At 55.9% G+C, this 16,684-nt stretch overlaps 1 protein-coding gene across 1 annotated transcript in view; it reads left to right on the top strand.

The window, feature by feature from the left end:
• Positions 1-16,684, top strand: part of TCERG1L (transcription elongation regulator 1 like) — a 166,810-nt gene that overhangs the window by 79,086 nt on the left and 71,040 nt on the right. The window lies entirely within an intron of this gene.

Genomic DNA, 16,684 nt, shown 5'->3' with positions numbered 1-16,684 from the left:
AAATTTTTTAAAAATGAGAAATGGGATGGCCAATTAGGCAAAGGTCAAAATCACAGAGACCATGCCCAAAACAATAGAACACAATACAAATCAGCACGTTCCGCTAATTTTCATGCAGAGCACCTAGAAACGGGGAGGGAGGGAGTGCTCTTCAAACTTCAGTCATCCATACAGTGACTATTTAGAGCTGTTCCCAAGGGTAACGCAGACTTTCTTTACCTGGATCTTAAAGATACATACATTATTAGATTTGAGGGAAAAGGCACAACGCAAGTATGTGTGACTGTATGTTTGTGTACAGAAACAAAAAGAAAGCAGGTGCACTCGTATTCGTGTGTAAATGCACGGAACACCAAAGGAAGCTCACAGAAGACAGGGCTAACACCCGCTGGTTCCAAAGACAGTTGTGTGTCTGGGGTGAGGAGTGAAGGGAGCTATTTCCCATTATATTCTTCTGTATTGTTTGGAATTTGAATAGTTAGGCGTTGGGTAATTATCTATTAACACTTAAGTTGATTTAAAAAAGAAAGGTAGAGAATCAGGTCCCGCATACCCGTGCATATGTAACTGTCACATGCAAAACACTCGAAGTCGAAACTATCTAAGCATTTATGTGAAACGTCTTTTGAGTTTTCTGCAATAATTGTCCTGAATTAATGTGAATCATGTGCCCGTTACTGAATGTAGGAGTCACCGAAATACAGAAATTCAGATTTGTTTTTGTGATACTTAGATGCGGGGCTGGCTACAAGTGGAATCTGCCTTGTGTTTCGGGGGCTCGTCGCCCTCTGGCTGTGGTCTGTACGTCTCCAGTGTGGATACAGTAGTTGAGCCAGAGGCATCTTTTATCTTCCCGTAAAAACTTTGAAGCCCGTTGTCTCGATGTTCTGCGTGGAAACTGGCAGCGCGTGCCCATATTTTATCGTGTCCTGTTGTATCAGGCGGCACTTAGATTTCCACCATTTCAACTCATAAACCTTGCCATCAGTGAAGCTAATTGCATCAGAAACGGCCAGGGAACTTCAGGAGCATTCAGCGCCCATAAATAACACCGCCAATTAACCGCCAGGACTGCCGAGTCCTCCTTCTTGTCAAAAGCCATGAGCTCAGGGCTCTAATTGCACCAGAGGTGGGCGGTGAAGGTGTGTGCTGGGGACGGAGCGGAGACGATGCCTCCCAGGAGGAGAGCGTAGGTTGACTCACTTCCAGACCGATTCCCCTCCAGGCCGGAGACCAGCCAGGAAGGGGCAGTGGCTGTGCGGGCCGCGTGGGGCGCTGCCCTCTGCCGGGGACCTTGTGGCTCTCCCCCTTCTTTTGACGGGCTCACCCCAAGTGCCCCAAAGTGGCAGCGGGACCCAGCGCTTCGTAGAGGTGCTGCATGGGCCCGCAGGGGCGCTCACGTGGCCCAGACATCCCACGCAGGCCTGTTTTGTCTCTGGCAGGTGGGTGATGGGGGAGGGGGGCGGAAGGAAGTTGGGAAATTCGAGGGAGAACCGAGGAGACCCGCAAGGGGCAGATTATCTCGGCCTTTAATTTTTCCTTGTGGAATGGACAGAACGCAGGGCACACACACCTCCTCCTAGCAAACACCCAGCACTGAGCAGGGGTGGGGGGGGGGTGGGGATGAGGGCCAGTCCTTAACAAGGCCATGGGGTTGAATATCAGCAGAGCGGAGCGCCAGACCCAATGCTCACGGCCGGGCCCCCTGGACATCAGACGACAGGAGTGTCCAGAGCAGCCCTGGATGAGCCCTAGCAAATACCTGCCACTCCCGTCCTCGCCCCTCTGTGCGTCACACCCTCCTGCACGGGTGGCTGGGTGGGGGCGATGGCGTCCTTGACCGGCACGCCCTGCCGTCAATGAAGTCACTGTCGTCTGTATTAAGGGACACAGGTCCTCCATCCAAAGTGCTTTTGGTCTGTCCTTCCGGTTACCCGTGGTGCTGTGGTGTGTGTCTGGTGGGCGTGCGTGATTGTGGGGGCCAGAGCACGTGTCAGGGTGCAGGGAGGCTGTGGGCTGCAAGGGAAGGGTGCCTGCGGGGCTCCCAGTGCCGAGAGGTGGGCGGGTCTGGGGCCTTCTGAGCAAATCACGTTTGAATTGGGTTGTCTTCTTGTTAAGTTGTAACGGTTCTTTGTATATTCTGATGCTCAACCCTTTTCAGAGAAGTGATTTGGAAATATCTTCTGCCATCCTGTGGCTCTTGTCACGTCCTTGACATTGTCCTTTGATGCATACAAGTTTTTCATTTTGGAGAAGGTACAATTTATCGGTTTTTTTCTTTTGTGGCTCGTGCTGTTGGTGTCCTAGCCAGTAACCCACTGCCAAACCCAAGGTCACATTTCTGTCTTTTTTAAAAGTCTCGATCACATTCTTCTCTATTTGGAGATAGTTGATATGGTCTTTCTTATGTATATACACATATATTAATATAAAGTCATATCTGTATTACACATATAGGTGTAAGCTGGAATAGAAGTATATGTAAATATACTAGGAAAGATATATATATATATATATACACACACACACACACACACACACACATATACGTGTGTGTGTGTGTATCTATATGTAATAGAATATAACGTGTATTACCGCCTTTATATATTTGTTCCCAGGGATTAGTTATGTTTTCTGAGAGTTATTTTTGGCAGCATTTTGTTCTTGTTTCATGGATACAGCAGTTTCTTAACCCCCTTTGAGGGCGCCATGCAAAGCATGAGCAGACCCTAATAAGAACACTCACGTTTTCCTCCGTTACGTGAGGTCCGCTGCCCCCCGACCTGTGTCCCACGGGTGGCCTCGTTCTTTCGTGCCGCAGACGTGCTCAGGTGTCTGGCAGCCCCCGGCTGCCCGTTCGGCCTTCAGAGTCAGCCGGTACAAAGTTGACTACGACTTCAGTCTCCTCAGGGAGCGTCCAGAGGCAGATCTTGCTGGAGTTTGGGTGTGCTGGGAGGTAGCCATTCGGTGGTGGGACCTGTAAACGATTGGTGTTTCTCTGGAATGGAGAATCCCCACACTAGCTGCCTTGGCTTCTGCAGAATTTTGTGTCCAGTTTCTTGTTTATTTGCTGATTTGTTTCTCTTTTGTTTGACTGCTCTGCACACGGGAGGGGGCAGATGGATAAGCCCGCTTCTCTCTTCCAGAGGGTGGTTGTTCATTCATTTGAGTACAAATGTAATCAGCCATCCAGCATTCATTAAGCATCTATTTTGCATCCATCACACAGTTGATTTAAAGTAGATTTAAAGATTAAAAGACATGGCTTCTGTTTTTGGAGAGCTCACAGACGTGAAATGAGTCATTTAAATGTGATATGCTAGAATAGAAATATATATATTTGAAAATACAGAAGGACAATAAGGTCTTTACTCTGTGTAGCCATCTATGGGAAGGCTTTGCAGAGGACAGGAGCACTGGCGTTCTCTACTGCACAGAGGACAAGGGCTGTCAGGCAGAAAGGGAGACAAATTCTAGGAAACAGTAACATCCAGGACAGATACAGGGACAGACAGAGGCCCAGGCACAGACACAGGCACAAGCACAGGGACAGGGATAGACACAGACACAGGGAGAGACACAGACAAAGACACAGGAACAGACACAGGGACAGGGACAGACGCAGACACAGACACAGACACAGGGACAGGGACAGACACAGACACAGACACAGGGACAGGGACAGACACAGACACAGGCACAGATAGTGGGCGAGATGGAAAAGCCCGCAGCCCGGCCTGGCCAGATGCAGAGAGAAGGAATGGTCACCGAGGTAGAAAGGTCACTCTGGCTAACGGAGCTGGGTGATCCCCGTGAAACCCCCAGTTCCCGCGCAGGTGCATGATGGACAAAACTGCTAAGACATGGTTTCTGCCTTGGGAGCTGATCTCCCAAGAAGGAGAGATTCATGAGCCAACAATTTCAGTACAATGTGTAAAGACGTGAGAAATAGAGCGGAGGGCAGAGCGAGGAAGTCGGCTCACCGTGGAGAGTCCCGGACAGCCGCAGGGAGGAGAGCTGAGCTGTGTGCGGGGGAGGGGTGGGGAAGGCGTTCTGCACGGAGCAGGTGTGGAAAGCACTGGAACCCTTGTTCTGGGGAGGGGGTTCAGGCAGCGGGGGCTCCTAGAGGACAAGATGCTGAAGGGGAAGGGAGGGGATTCGAGTCTGTCTTGAGAGGAGGGGGTGCCACTGAAAGGGTCCACGGTCAGACGTGCAGTAGATGTGCTGGTCAATGATTCTAGTCCACGAAGAGCTGCCCGCTGTGGCACCTGCCCTGGGGAGCCGGGGGAAGGTCGACTCAAGACTTCATTTGAGTATTTCCGAGATGAAGGTTTCCTTTTACCACGTGTTCCATGGCAAGAGTAGGATTAACTGTTTTTCATTTTTAATACCTTTACAAGAAAGTCATTAAAAATGCAGGTTCCTTAGAAGGCATCTACCATTCTCCAAGGCAGCGCGTCTGATTTTCAGGCCACCAGAGTGTGCAGAACACAGACGCGCTGGGTGTCCTGCTCCCGGCGCCCCGTGTTGTAAAACCGGGTTTGTGTGCGTGAGCAGATGGGCCGGCTTCCCGTGGCCTCCGCGGGGGTGGGGGGGATCATTCTGTTCGGGGGACGGGGGTTTACTCTGACGCCACCGAATCAGATCACACAGGCTCACATCACAAATCACTGTGCGCGCAGCACTGTTTTTTAATCCCTCAGCACACGACGAGCGATCCCCAGCCTGTATTTGTTAAAGGTTATGTTTGCCTTCAAACTAATTAAAGCCATTTGTATCAAATGACTGGAATAACTTCCCTTCTGAAAATAAAGAAAATACTTGAAGGAAGTTGGGTTTTTTTAAAAAGTCTGAGTTAGTTTCATCAACCGAAATGAGAAGTGCACTATTCATTTTATTACATCTAAGCGTGAGCATAGATCAGCTAGGTGAGGGCTGCATTTTCACATAGATGCGACCGCAGAGTCCGAGCGGACTCTGAATCAGCTCTTCGGAGAAGCTGACTGCGAGTGCTGGGGCGGCAGGCACGTGAGCTGGGCCACCACGATCGGATGTGCGGTGGCCTCCGACCGTCCTTTACTGTCTCCTGCTGTTTCAGGCACATAGAGTTACGAGAAACACAACTTTTGTGCACAGGGCATACACCCCGGTAAGTATCTGTTCATTGAAACCAGGCAAATGAGTTCAGTCAGGACGAATGTATCACAAATCATGATTTATAGCTAAGACATTTTTTTTAAATAAACGCTAATCCTTTCAATTTATGTACGTGATGGGGTCCAGCCGGTGCCCGCCCCACCCCCACCCCCAGGCAGGTGCGGGGACCAGAAAGACGCCGGGTGAGGAGGGCACCCTCCCATGGTCTTGTGATGTCCCCTTGATACGTGTTTCATCTCTGCCGTACGATGCCAGTGCCGGACGCAGCTCTTAGGACTCGTGAGAAAATTCTTCAGGACTTGTTTCTTATGTCTGCTCACAAGGAGCCCCGGGGCCAGGGGAAGGGTCTAGGACATTCAGCAGGGGGCTTGATTCAAAGCCTGGGAAAGCTGGCACCTGCACACGGTTAGACTCACTGCTACGTCAGAGGACCACCGGTTTCTGCGTCCTGATACCCGGCTGCGTTTTAGTACAGCCAGGATGCTTTGGGAGGATTGGGTGCTCTTTCCCAATATATTTGAAAGGAACTGTTGGGGCGCCTGGGTGGTGCAGTCGGTTAAGCGTCCGACTTCAGCCAGGTCACGATCTCACGGTCCGTGAGTTCGAGCCCCGCGTCGGGCTCTGGGCTGATGGCTCAGAGCCTGGAGCCTGTTTCTGATTCTGTGTCTCCCTCTCTCTCTGCCCCTCCCCCGTTCATGCTCTGTCTCTCTCTGTCCCCAAAAAATAAATAAACATTGAAAAAAAAGTTTTTTTTAAAAAGAATAGTTGCAACGACAAGTTTTTGAAAGACCCTGCTGGAGATACAGGCTGCATCTGTCAAAGGGCCCAAGGGGCCCAAGTTTACCATGGGGGGAGCCGGGGCCCAGAGAGCCCCTCTGCTGCGGATCCACAGGGGTCCTTTGTGCTCGCCCAACCCCAGATGAAGCTGCTTTAGGATGACTTTGCCACCATAATTGCTAGAACCTCATTGTGTGCATGCCGGCCGTGGCCGAGGACTGCCTGTCACCGGGATCTTCCCTGTGGCTGTGTATGGACTGGATGCCCTTGTTCCCCAAACTCGCATGTTGAACCCCAGCCTCCAGGGTGATGGTTTTGAAGGTGGAGCCCTTGGGAGCTCATTAGCTTTAGATGTGGTCTTGGGGGGGGCGGTGCGCTCACGATGGCATCGGTGCCCTTGCAAGAAGAGTCGCCAGAAAGCGCTCTTCCTCTGCCGTGTGAAGGCGCACCAAGAGGTGGCACCTGCCGGCCAGGCCCAGGCTCCCCCAGGATCCCACAACGCCAGCACCTAGATCTGGAACTCCTGCAGTCCCCTCGACGTGTGGTATTCTGATATGAGAGCTCGAACATTGTCTGTCCCATTCTGTTGGGAACACTGAAACTCAGGGAAGGGACGTGATTCTCCCTGGAGAGTAGGAAGACCTTCCCTTCTGTGTTCTTGGCTCGTCCAACAGTTACACTGGCGTAAAATACATTAACAGGAGAAACACAGATTTGATCCTGTGTGGACCGGAGCCCCACGAGGACGCGAGAGGCCCCTCCAGCGTCAGGCAGTAGAGGCTTACGTGCCCCCTTGAGCTAAGGACAAGGGGTGGGGTCCGGCTTCCAAGGGAGGACAGTTCATGGGGAGTGGGAATCCCAGGTGTTTGCAGGGCCGTGTGAGGAGAAGTCTTTCTTATGTAAAAACCTTTGGGAAGAGCTGTCTTCCTGGTACAGACCCCTGTTTAAACTCCCCAGGGCAGTGAAGGGGGAGATCAACGGCCTTTCTTGTTCCTTGGGCCTTAATGGTCTTTGGCTCGAAATAATCCACAGGCCAAAGGGGCACATTCCTTGGCGGCCTGCCCTCCGCCCCTCGTCCCCATACTTCGGGGTAGGAAGTGGCTGAGCTGAGCCTTGATTCCCAGGCCCAGCCTGGGTGCTGAGCCCCTGTCCAGTCTGGTCCCTGAGGATGCGTCAGCCGCTGCCCTATCCTCCCTGATTCCTGGACCTCCTCGACCAGGGAAGGGGGAGGGGGTTCCTCGCTGAGCCCCAGCGCAGTTCTGTCCTCCCAGGCCGGGCTCCGTCTGTGGTGGGGCTGGAGGACTGGGGAGTCCCAGCTGGGCCGACCCGGAGCAGTGGGGGGTGGGGGGGCAGACCGGTCAGTTTCACGGGGCAGTGACTTTGGGGGGCGCCGTGCCCTTCCTGGCCTGAGCGCGGAAGGGCCTGTCAGGAGATACAGCCAGCAGGCGCTCTTGAACCCAGACACCCAGCCCCACACCCACTTTGAGCCTGCAGCCACAGCCCGGCCATGACTGGACACACTCAGCGATCATGATTCCTGTTCCAGAAGTACGGAGCGCAAACCTCTCCCTATCATGTTACAATTGCTTTAATGTTGGATCCCATCGTTCTACAGAAATGTTCCCGTTTGGTAAAACTTAATGATGTAATTTAAAGTATGCATATGTTGAATCACGCTTTCTCTTCCATTTGTAACTAAAGGTTACGAAAAGGTGCTTCGGAGATGTTTGAACATCTGAAGCCTCAGATAACCCGCGCCTGCATCACCACAGCGTTAAGGCAGTATTTGAACCGTATGGCTGCGAGACTCGGTTCCTGCATTGTGAGAACGCGGCCGCGGATGTTGTAGGCCCCCCTCGAGGTTCCTTTTATCTGGGAAGTAATAGGAACAGTAATTAGGGGGCTTGAAAAATAATTTTCAGTGTGAAAATAAAGCTGAGTCACTTTTGTTACGTGCAGAAACAGGAACATTCTACACGTGATGTATCCTGAAAGCATTGTCTACGTTGGCCCCAGTCACTGTCCTCACATTTTCCATCTCTTGATGCTCGTGGACGTGCAGATGTGGGGAGGGGACTGCTCCGCTGGGCGGTGGGGGGCCTGGCTCCCCGCTGGCCCCACCCCTCCAACCGCCCCGCCCCAGGGTCGGAGCTGACACAGGGGACTTTGGCTCCGGGACCTTGCGTCTGCTCTTCCTTGTCTCCATGTGGTGCTCCTGCCCCCTTGTCCTCACGCCTTCCCATCGTGGGGTCTCCATGGAACGTCCTGGGGACTCTCTCCGTGGTCACTGTGTGTGCAAGTTGCCCGCCCCACTGGCCTGGCCTCCCCCAGGCGCCCTGGCGACACGTCGGTTGGCCACTCACCGCTGACCGCCGAAGTTCACGCTGGCCTCAGACGTGCCCTTCCTGTCCCTCGCTCCCCCTCACACCTCATGTGGTGCTTAGAGCAGGGCAGTGCCGGGCACCAGCTTCGGGGCAAGAGAGGAAGAAACAGCAGTAAACCCTTTGTCTTTGGGGAGGACCACTGTCCGGGGGCACAGAGATGAAAATGGCGGTCACCCCTCTGTGGCGGGACCCCCAGGGGTGTGTGGGCTGTGACCTCACGGAGAGACCATCCCATAAACTATCGCCAACTCATGGTGCTGTATTGTTTAGGGTTCTGTTCCCTTGCTGTAGATCATAGACTGGCAAAGTTGTCATGAACCTCAAAACCCAGATCGAGTATGTTGTGTGGTCCTTTCTCAGTAACCTGGGATTGGAAGAGGTTGCTTGCTGGGAACCCCCGACCCCAGCTGTTCGTGGTGGCCCCATTGGTGGGCGGGGCCTTGCCTGAACTTTCAGGGTCATGAGGTTGGAGATGCCACCACCAGGGTGGACCCCAGGCTGCCTGTGGCCTTTGGGGGAGGGAGGGGCCATGCTCTCCAGGACACAGGGCGCTCTGAGGGACTCATTCTTCATACCCCTGTTTAGCGATTCTCAAATTGAAAGAAAAGTCTGAAAACCGACTGAAATGATCCACGTTTTGATGCTTCTTTGTTTATAACTTAAGCCAGTCCTGCCCGTAGTCATGGCACGGATTGTCTCCCCAACCCGGAGAAGGAAACAGAGCGTCCTGGCCACGGGCCACCCGCAGGTGCGGCTCAGAGCCCAGGGGGCCGCAGGGTCGTGGCGGGCCTGGCTGTGCGGGGTGGGCCTGCTGGGCGGGGTGGGCCTGGCTCACCCCGCACAGACCTGCTTTGTTCCTACCGTGGGCAGAGCCAGGGGCTGTGTGATCCTGGGGGCCCCGAGCCCCCACGCATGACACTTACTGGCTGCCATAGGGCTGGACTCCTGTCCCTCGAGGGGAGCACGTCCCTGCGGGACACAAACACACGTTCACGAGTACATCTGAGCTATTAAACACTGGAGTCCGATGCGGAGCTTTGCGCGGCTCTATCAGAACGGCTTTGTTTTCTCATTAAACAATTAATTTGTGGCTCTTTGGAGTGTGCAGCAGAGTCCCATCTGTTGATTCTGTTATTTAACTTGATAAAAGAGAGCCATCGAGTGTGGAAAACCGGATCGTCAACCTGGGAGCATTTATGCCGAGGCGGGTGCTTAGCAGCGGGTCTGCGGGACTGGGGGCTTCTGCACCGCGTGCCCCGGTGTCTCCACGGCCAGTTTCCGAATCCGGGCGAGAGCCTGTGAGAGCAGGGTGTCCTGTGCACGAGGTCAGGGAGCCCCGCCTTCTCGGCGAGGCCCCGGGAAGCACACTCAGCCCCGGCCTTTCAAGCAGCACTCCAGAGCCACAAGAGGCTCATTTTCACATCGATCGCGGCTCGGCTGACGGGAAGAGGTGTGCACGCTGCGAGCCGGCCTTTTCCAAAGCCGCTTCGAGGGCCTCGCGCCAGCTTTCTCCTTCCTGCGTTAGCCCGGGAAACCTCCACCGGGGTGAGGCGAGGGTCTGCCAGTCCAGGGGCGGACCCAAGGCCCTGGGTTTGTGAAAGCTCCGAGGAGACCGCCAGGAGGCCTGAGAAGGGCTCAGGGCGGAGGGCCGGGGGCGGCTGTCCCAGACGGACAGGCTGGTCAGGTTAGAGATGGCCACAGGCCGAGGTCTGTCAGCAGAGGAGACAAGGGGAACTGCTTGACCCCAGAGGCCAGAGGGGCTGGGTGGCTACCGTTTGGGGTGCAGGCCTCGTGAAAGACTGAAGAACACAGACGGGTGGGTCTCGAACGCTTCGACGGGGGTGCAGAAGGGGAAGCCTGTTGGCCCCGCAGCCTTGTGGGGTCACGTCTCCGGGCCCCTTGCCCGCTCACCCGCTCGGCGCCCCAGAAGCAGGTGTTGGCTGGGGCCTTGGAAGGCGTGCCGATGTGAGTGGGACCGCGCACCCTGCCCCCGACCCACCGAGGAAGCGAGAACGCAAGCGAACGTGGCGCTGTGCCCTCGGGGCCAGAGGAGGGGCTCCCGCTAAAGACGCGCTTTGGGGCAGCGTTCACAGATGTCGTCTGTGTTTCGGAAGCAGCGCGTGGCATGCGTGGTTTTCCTAACAGAGACAGCTTTTCTTCCATTCCTTTCCGGCCGTGTGGGCCTGAGAGTTACTAACTGAGCAGGGGACCGCGGCCAGCGAATGTCTCCTCTGGGACGGCTAGGAAGCCATCCCCAAACCAGCCTTGTCTCTGCGCACGCGTGTGCGTGGAGGGGGGCAGCGTCCGTCTCAGGGGACACCCAAGCGGCTCAAGTCCCCGGAGCAACCGCCGTGACCAGCGCTGCCGTGACCTTGCGGGGCCAGTCTGGCGGAACAGCCCGCGTGCGCGTGGAGGGAGCGAGGCGGTGACCTCGGCCTTCCAAGGCCGTCACTCTGCGCGGCCCGGACGGGTAGGTGCTGCGAGGGTGATGCAGCCGGACTGTGAAACGGGTGCGCTTTTTGGAAAAGCTCGGACGCTGGGCTTTTGCGGCACGTTCTACCGGAGCCCAAGGGGACGTAAACGATGGTTTGCGGGTGACAGGAGTCCCTCTCCCTCTCTTCCCCCCACCCTGCCTGTCTCCACGTCACCCCTGTGCCACTCGCAGGCTCCTCCGCACCCCTGTCTCCACCTGCTCCGTTCCTGTCCTCTTCCTGGTCCGAGTTGGTGGCAAAGTCCACCGCATAGCGGACAGAGGGCTTGCAGCTTCCTTTCTCATGGAAATTCTCCTTCGCTGTGTCCCTCTTGCCTTTAATATCCTTACTTTTGGATAATAATTATAGCTTCGGACATAGGTTTGTTTTTTTTTTTTTTAATTTTTTTTTTCAACGTTTATTTATTTTTGGGACAGAGAGAGACAGAGCATGAACGGGGGAGGGGCAGAGAGAGAGGGAGACACAGAATCGGAAACAGGCTCCAGGCTCCGAGCCATCAGCCCAGAGCCTGACGCGGGGCTCGAACTCCCGGACCGCGAGATCGTGACCTGGCTGAAGTCGGACGCTTAACCGACTGCGCCACCCAGGCGCCCCCGGACATAGGTTTTGAAGTTGTGTGGGACTCACCTGTGGGTCACTCGGTCACTCACCGAACACACGTTCATTGGGGTCAGCGAGGTGGCTCGGGCACTGGCCCTCCCGGTCCCTCCCCACACAGATGCTCCCGGGTGCCGACCTACTCTGCTCGGGGCCCCGCTGACTTTGGAGTAGGTCTCCGGCCGTGGCACAGCATTGGAGCCATTCCTCTGGAAGACCCCGACCTCCCCTTAGGCCAGAATACCACGTCCAGGCGAGAGGGGCACTGCCCACTCCTCTCTGCCTCCTGCCGGACACAGGGGAGCCGCGCTGTCCCCACCAGCATTCCACAGCCTGGCCTCTTCCACGTAATCCCGTTGTAAGGTGGACGTGCCCCATCACAAGCCTGCCTTCATCAGAGAGCTGCAGGGGCTCGGAGTCTAGAATCATCTGGTGAGGATGACCCATCATGTCCACAGGGGTGACATCAGCTCCTTGTTCACCCACACAGACCAGCAGCAGAATCTGCACGTGCAGGCGTGGGAGCTTGGCGGGGGACGGAGGGGACAGAAACCCGTCACCAGGGTGAAAACATGTCACAGCCACGCTCACGGCCTCTAAACTGAGTGTTTTAAAACCCTTTGTTCCTGCAGAGTGAGATCCAGGATGTTACAAACAGGTAGAAAATGAGTTTTCTCTGCACCTTGTCAACTCTGGGAATCACTGCCCGTGAAAAATTTAGAAGGACTCAGAAATGATTTGCCATTTATAGGAAAATAGTCTTCAGTTGCAGCAGAGTTCCAGAAGGTGCCCTTAGACCTCATGTGGCAGCCTCTGCTGGGGGAACAGGAAGGCGGGCCAGGACACAGCAGGTTTCTGACACCCCTGGCCCCTTCGAGTGACCCTTTGCACCCTAGGCCCTCCCTGCACGTGTTGTCCCGGCCTCCCGATGCCGCCCCCGCCGAGCAGGCTCCAGGTCACGGTCTCCGAGGCTCCGCTGCCCGGCACTTACCGGGTCTTTCCGTCCCCGTGAGACTCTCTGAGCAAACGGCCAAAACTTGGCTAACCTCAGGATTTCTGCCTTTGCCGCCGGGGCGTGGGCTTGCTGGGAGTGGACATTCGCAGCCTCGTCTTCACACCCAGGCAGCCACACTCCCAGGTGTCCGGGGACGTTGACTCGTGGCCTCCTGATCCCGGCCGGGGCGGCCACTCTGTATGGTAACGCGGCTGGAGAGGGTGGGAGACCCGGCCTGGGTGTCCCTGGTGAGAGGAGGGGACAGGAGAACGGGGTCCCCGTGACCTTTGCCTCCTCTGTGCGCGGCCACGCTGACTGCCCGGCTTGCCGGCACGGCGGGGAGGTTCCCAGGAACGTGGGTCTCTGTCTCCGCCTTCCGGCCCCTGAGCTGGGGGTCGAGAATCCGAGGGCAGCCGCTCAGCCTTGCCCTTTCCGCACAGTCCTCAGAGCAGGGCTCGTCCTTCCGTGGTGACCTTGTTCAGGCCCATAGGGACGGGGTGAGGGGCTCCTCGGGGCGGGTGGCACGATGAAGGGCAGAGGGACGGAAGGAGCGACCTCCTGTTCCCGGCCGTCACGGCCGCTCCCCCGTCACTCTGCCAAGGCCGGGGCCCCACCTGTTTTCAGCCTCTGGAGTCCGTGCCTCTCCTGCTTGCATCCGTCTGTCCGTCGGCACCCTGGACCGGCAGCCCCTGCTGACTCACCACGGGGCAGCAGTCAAGGGGAAGCCCCACTTTCCCGGGGAGGGGCGGGGTCTCCCTTCGAGGCGTTAGTTCCCCGGAAGCAGACTCTGAAAACCAACGTGCTCTCCCAGCCTCGTTTAGGACCATGTACGACAGGCCAGAGTCTGTCATTTTTATTATCTTGACCATCAATTGCACTTTTCTCCTTATTTTATTGTCAGATATTTAGGGGAGCCCGATGCCACTTAAATTGACAAAGCAAGTCTGCCCTCCCTGATGGGTTATTTTGTAACCTGGGAAACGGCTCACCTGGTCTGTTTTCCTTACATGTAAAACGAGATGATCGCCCCTGCTTTGCTCGAGCGTCGGGGAGATAATTTCAAGATGGTGCTTGTGGGGAGACCGTGTGCAAGGTGGAAATAACACCCATTACTCTCCATAAGACACTGCTGTTTGCACGTGATGAACCATCTGCTCTCGGAGGTGAGAACATTCAAACGCGGAAATGAGGTCGCCAGACTGTGGCAAACACAGACAACGGAGCCGCCGTGACTGCAGGGGTGTCTGTCCCCTGACACCCACATGTACAGGCTTCTCGGGAGTGGAGGCCACTGGGAGGAGACACCTGTGTGTAGGCACGGCTCCCCCGCCGTGGGCCTCTGTTGAACCCGTCTCACGGCTGACGTCCAGCATGCTGCAGGCTGAGGCCGGCGTGCGTGGTGGGTCGGTGATGTGAATCTTCTTCCTGTACGGCCAATGGTCTGCAACAGCCAGAGGACTCAGGATGTCTCGCGGTCCCCTTCAACCTCGTGGCACCCTGGGGCGGACGTGGGTGGGTTAGGGGTCCCTCGGCCTACGAGGAGACTTCCCACTTAATTCCAAATCCATCGGAGAGGGTGGGTTCCAAAGGAACCGTCCATTAGAGGTCATTACTGGCTTTCAGAATAGGAACGGTTAGTTATCTCTCCTGCCCTCTTCCTTGGGGTTAATCCATTTTCCAGAGTTGGCCCTTCTCCCCAGCAGGAACCCCAAAGACTGTTCTCACCATCCCCCCCAAGGTCACTTCTCTTTCCTTGAGATATACCCCCAAGAGTTCCCAGCATGGAGATGACTCTTCGAGTCCCCAGACCGGAAGACACTCAGGAGGTTAGTTTATTTTGTAGATGGAGAGCCTCAGAGCAAGAGAGGTCAATACTTACTGAGTTGGAACTAGACCGAATGTAGAATTTTCCTGTGGATGAGGAGATACTGATACGTTTCTCATATCTTTTTGACAAGTTAGGCACTTTTGACTTGTCTGCAGTTCATTTTAATAATTAAAAAAAAAAAACAGTTTTTTGAATGTTTTTAAAAAAGCCTAGGGGCGCCTGGGTGGCGCAGTCGGTTAAGCCTCCGACTTCAGCCAGGTCACGATCTCGCGGTCCGTGAGTTCGAGCCCCGCGTCAGGCTCTGGGCTGATAGCTCAGAGCCTGGAGCCTGTTTCCGATTCTGTGTCTCCCTCTCTCTCTGCCCCTCCCCCGTTCATGCTCTGTCTCTCTCTGTCCCAAAAATAAATAAAAAACGTTGAAAAAAGAATTAAAAAAAAAAAAAAAAAGCCTAGTGCTTTATCTAATATGTGTAGCGTCTGCTGAATGGAGGGCAGAGCTCCCAGCAGGCCTGCTGCCCCATCCTGTGCCCTGAGAGCTGCCTTTGATCTGGGGCCGGAAACCTCGGTTTTTTCCAAGGGGTTAAATGACCGCCACTGCTCGCCTTCTGAGCGTCCTCCTCCGTGGTCTCCTCGGGTCACCCTGACGGACGTATAATTGCTCACCTCACTTGCCCCGCACCTCCCCCACCAGCACCGGGGCTGTGCGGACTCCACACAAATAACTGCTTGTCAGTTGACGGACGTGGCGATTTTCAGCAGACACCTTTCCTCCATCCGTCCTTCCAGGCCCACTCGCCTCTCAGCCCGGCCGGGAGGAAAATCGAACCGCAGGCCATTTGAGAGCACTTCAAATCGCGGAGCTGGGCATGATTAATAGGCAGATAGCCCTGAAAGTTCTGAGCACCCGCCTCCCTCCGTGGGCGAAACACAGCACGGGCCCGGGGGCCTCGGTGCCTCTGCTATCACGGCTGGTACATTTCCCTCCATAAACTCGTTCTCTCTGACACCCCGGGGAGTGTTTTATGACATCAGCAGAGTCTGTGGAGAGGCCCAGAGCAGGGAGTCCGTGAACCTGTCAGAGCAGACCCCACAAGTGGCCCACGGGGAGCCGCAGAGCAAGCATTTCCACGGCGGAACGGCCCAGACGCCGACCCGATCACGCGTGAGAGCCCACGGTGCCGCGGGTGGCTGCAAACCCAGGACTGTTAGAAGATGCAGACTCCGTGGGAGCACGTGTCCCGCAGAGTCTGGGGTCTGGGGCTGTGATGCGGGGCTTTGAAATGATCTCCCCGGCCTCAGAGAGCCAGTCACAGGGAGCCGTGCAAATCCATTACCTCCAAAGCCAGATTCCGGAAGCTGATTTTCACCAAGATTGACTATTTTCAACCATTTTCATGTTGTGTTGAGATATTGAGGGAGTAAACCTCAGTAAGGCAACTTGCATTTGAGATTAGCTGGGCGAACCCCAGCCCACGGTCAGGTCTCCTAGCACACTTTCCACGATGTGTGTGTGATTCTCACGCGGAGAAGTCAGCGATGCGCATCCTGGTTCACGAGTGCTGTGACCTTCTGCGGAGACACCACAGGGCGGCGTGGAGTCCGTCATGCACAGTGAGACCCGATCTCGTCTCCCCGCACGGCCCCTTCAGGCCTGGCTCCGTCCCCTCATCTCTAGCCACGAAGCCGGGCTCAGTGCCGTAACTAAACAGGTGGAGTCCCGGGCCATCACCGAAGAGCGGGGCTCTGCTCCAAGTCAGAGTCTTTCTGCCCCTCAGGCCTGCTTTGGGCTGGGTCTCTACGGGGACACAGGAGGGTGGGCTCAGCTCACTCTGTGGCCTCCCTCGCGCAACAAGGAGCATGGGTCTGGGGCCCCGCCTGGCGGCTCTGGGAGCCCCTTTAACGCTGTTCCCTGAGGGCTCAGAAGCAGTGCAGGTGGGCGACCTGCTTCCGTCTCCTGGCTCCTGGGGACCCCCGCCGTCTGTGGGTCGTCCTGTCCTCCACGGTCCCCCTGACACAGGCCCACTCGTGTCTCTGGCCCATCTAGACATCCCCCCGCCCACACCCAGACTTGGCTGCACACTCTCTCCCAACCCTGTTTCCTCCGCTGCTGGTGGAAGAGGAGTTGGGGGCTCCAGACCTGCTTCTCAGAGGCCTCCTGGACGAGCCCTCTCCCGTCTCGAGCACAGCTGGTGGGTGGCCGGATCGAGGGGCCATGGGCTGCAGCCCAGATGGGGATCCCTGGGGTCTGGGGTCTTGTTACAGGCAGGGGCCCCTGGGGATGGGTGCGGGAGGCAGGGTATCAGGAAAGTGTGCCCGTGATCTAGCTGAATCGCCCGCACTTGCTTCTTGGCTGGTTCCAGCAGAGGAAGACAACATGGCTGAGGTAGCCGGATGTTTAGATCATGAGTCTTTGCGCACAGATGGTCTCCACGGAGTAGAGCGGGGAGTGCGCAGCT

Source organism: Herpailurus yagouaroundi, unplaced genomic scaffold (assembly GCF_014898765.1).
Source record: "Herpailurus yagouaroundi ecotype Mexico unplaced genomic scaffold, PumYag 163, whole genome shotgun sequence".
NCBI lineage: Eukaryota > Metazoa > Chordata > Mammalia > Carnivora > Felidae > Herpailurus > Herpailurus yagouaroundi.
Note: the sequence above shows the minus strand (reverse complement) of the source record. Positions and strands in the feature narration are given on the sequence as shown.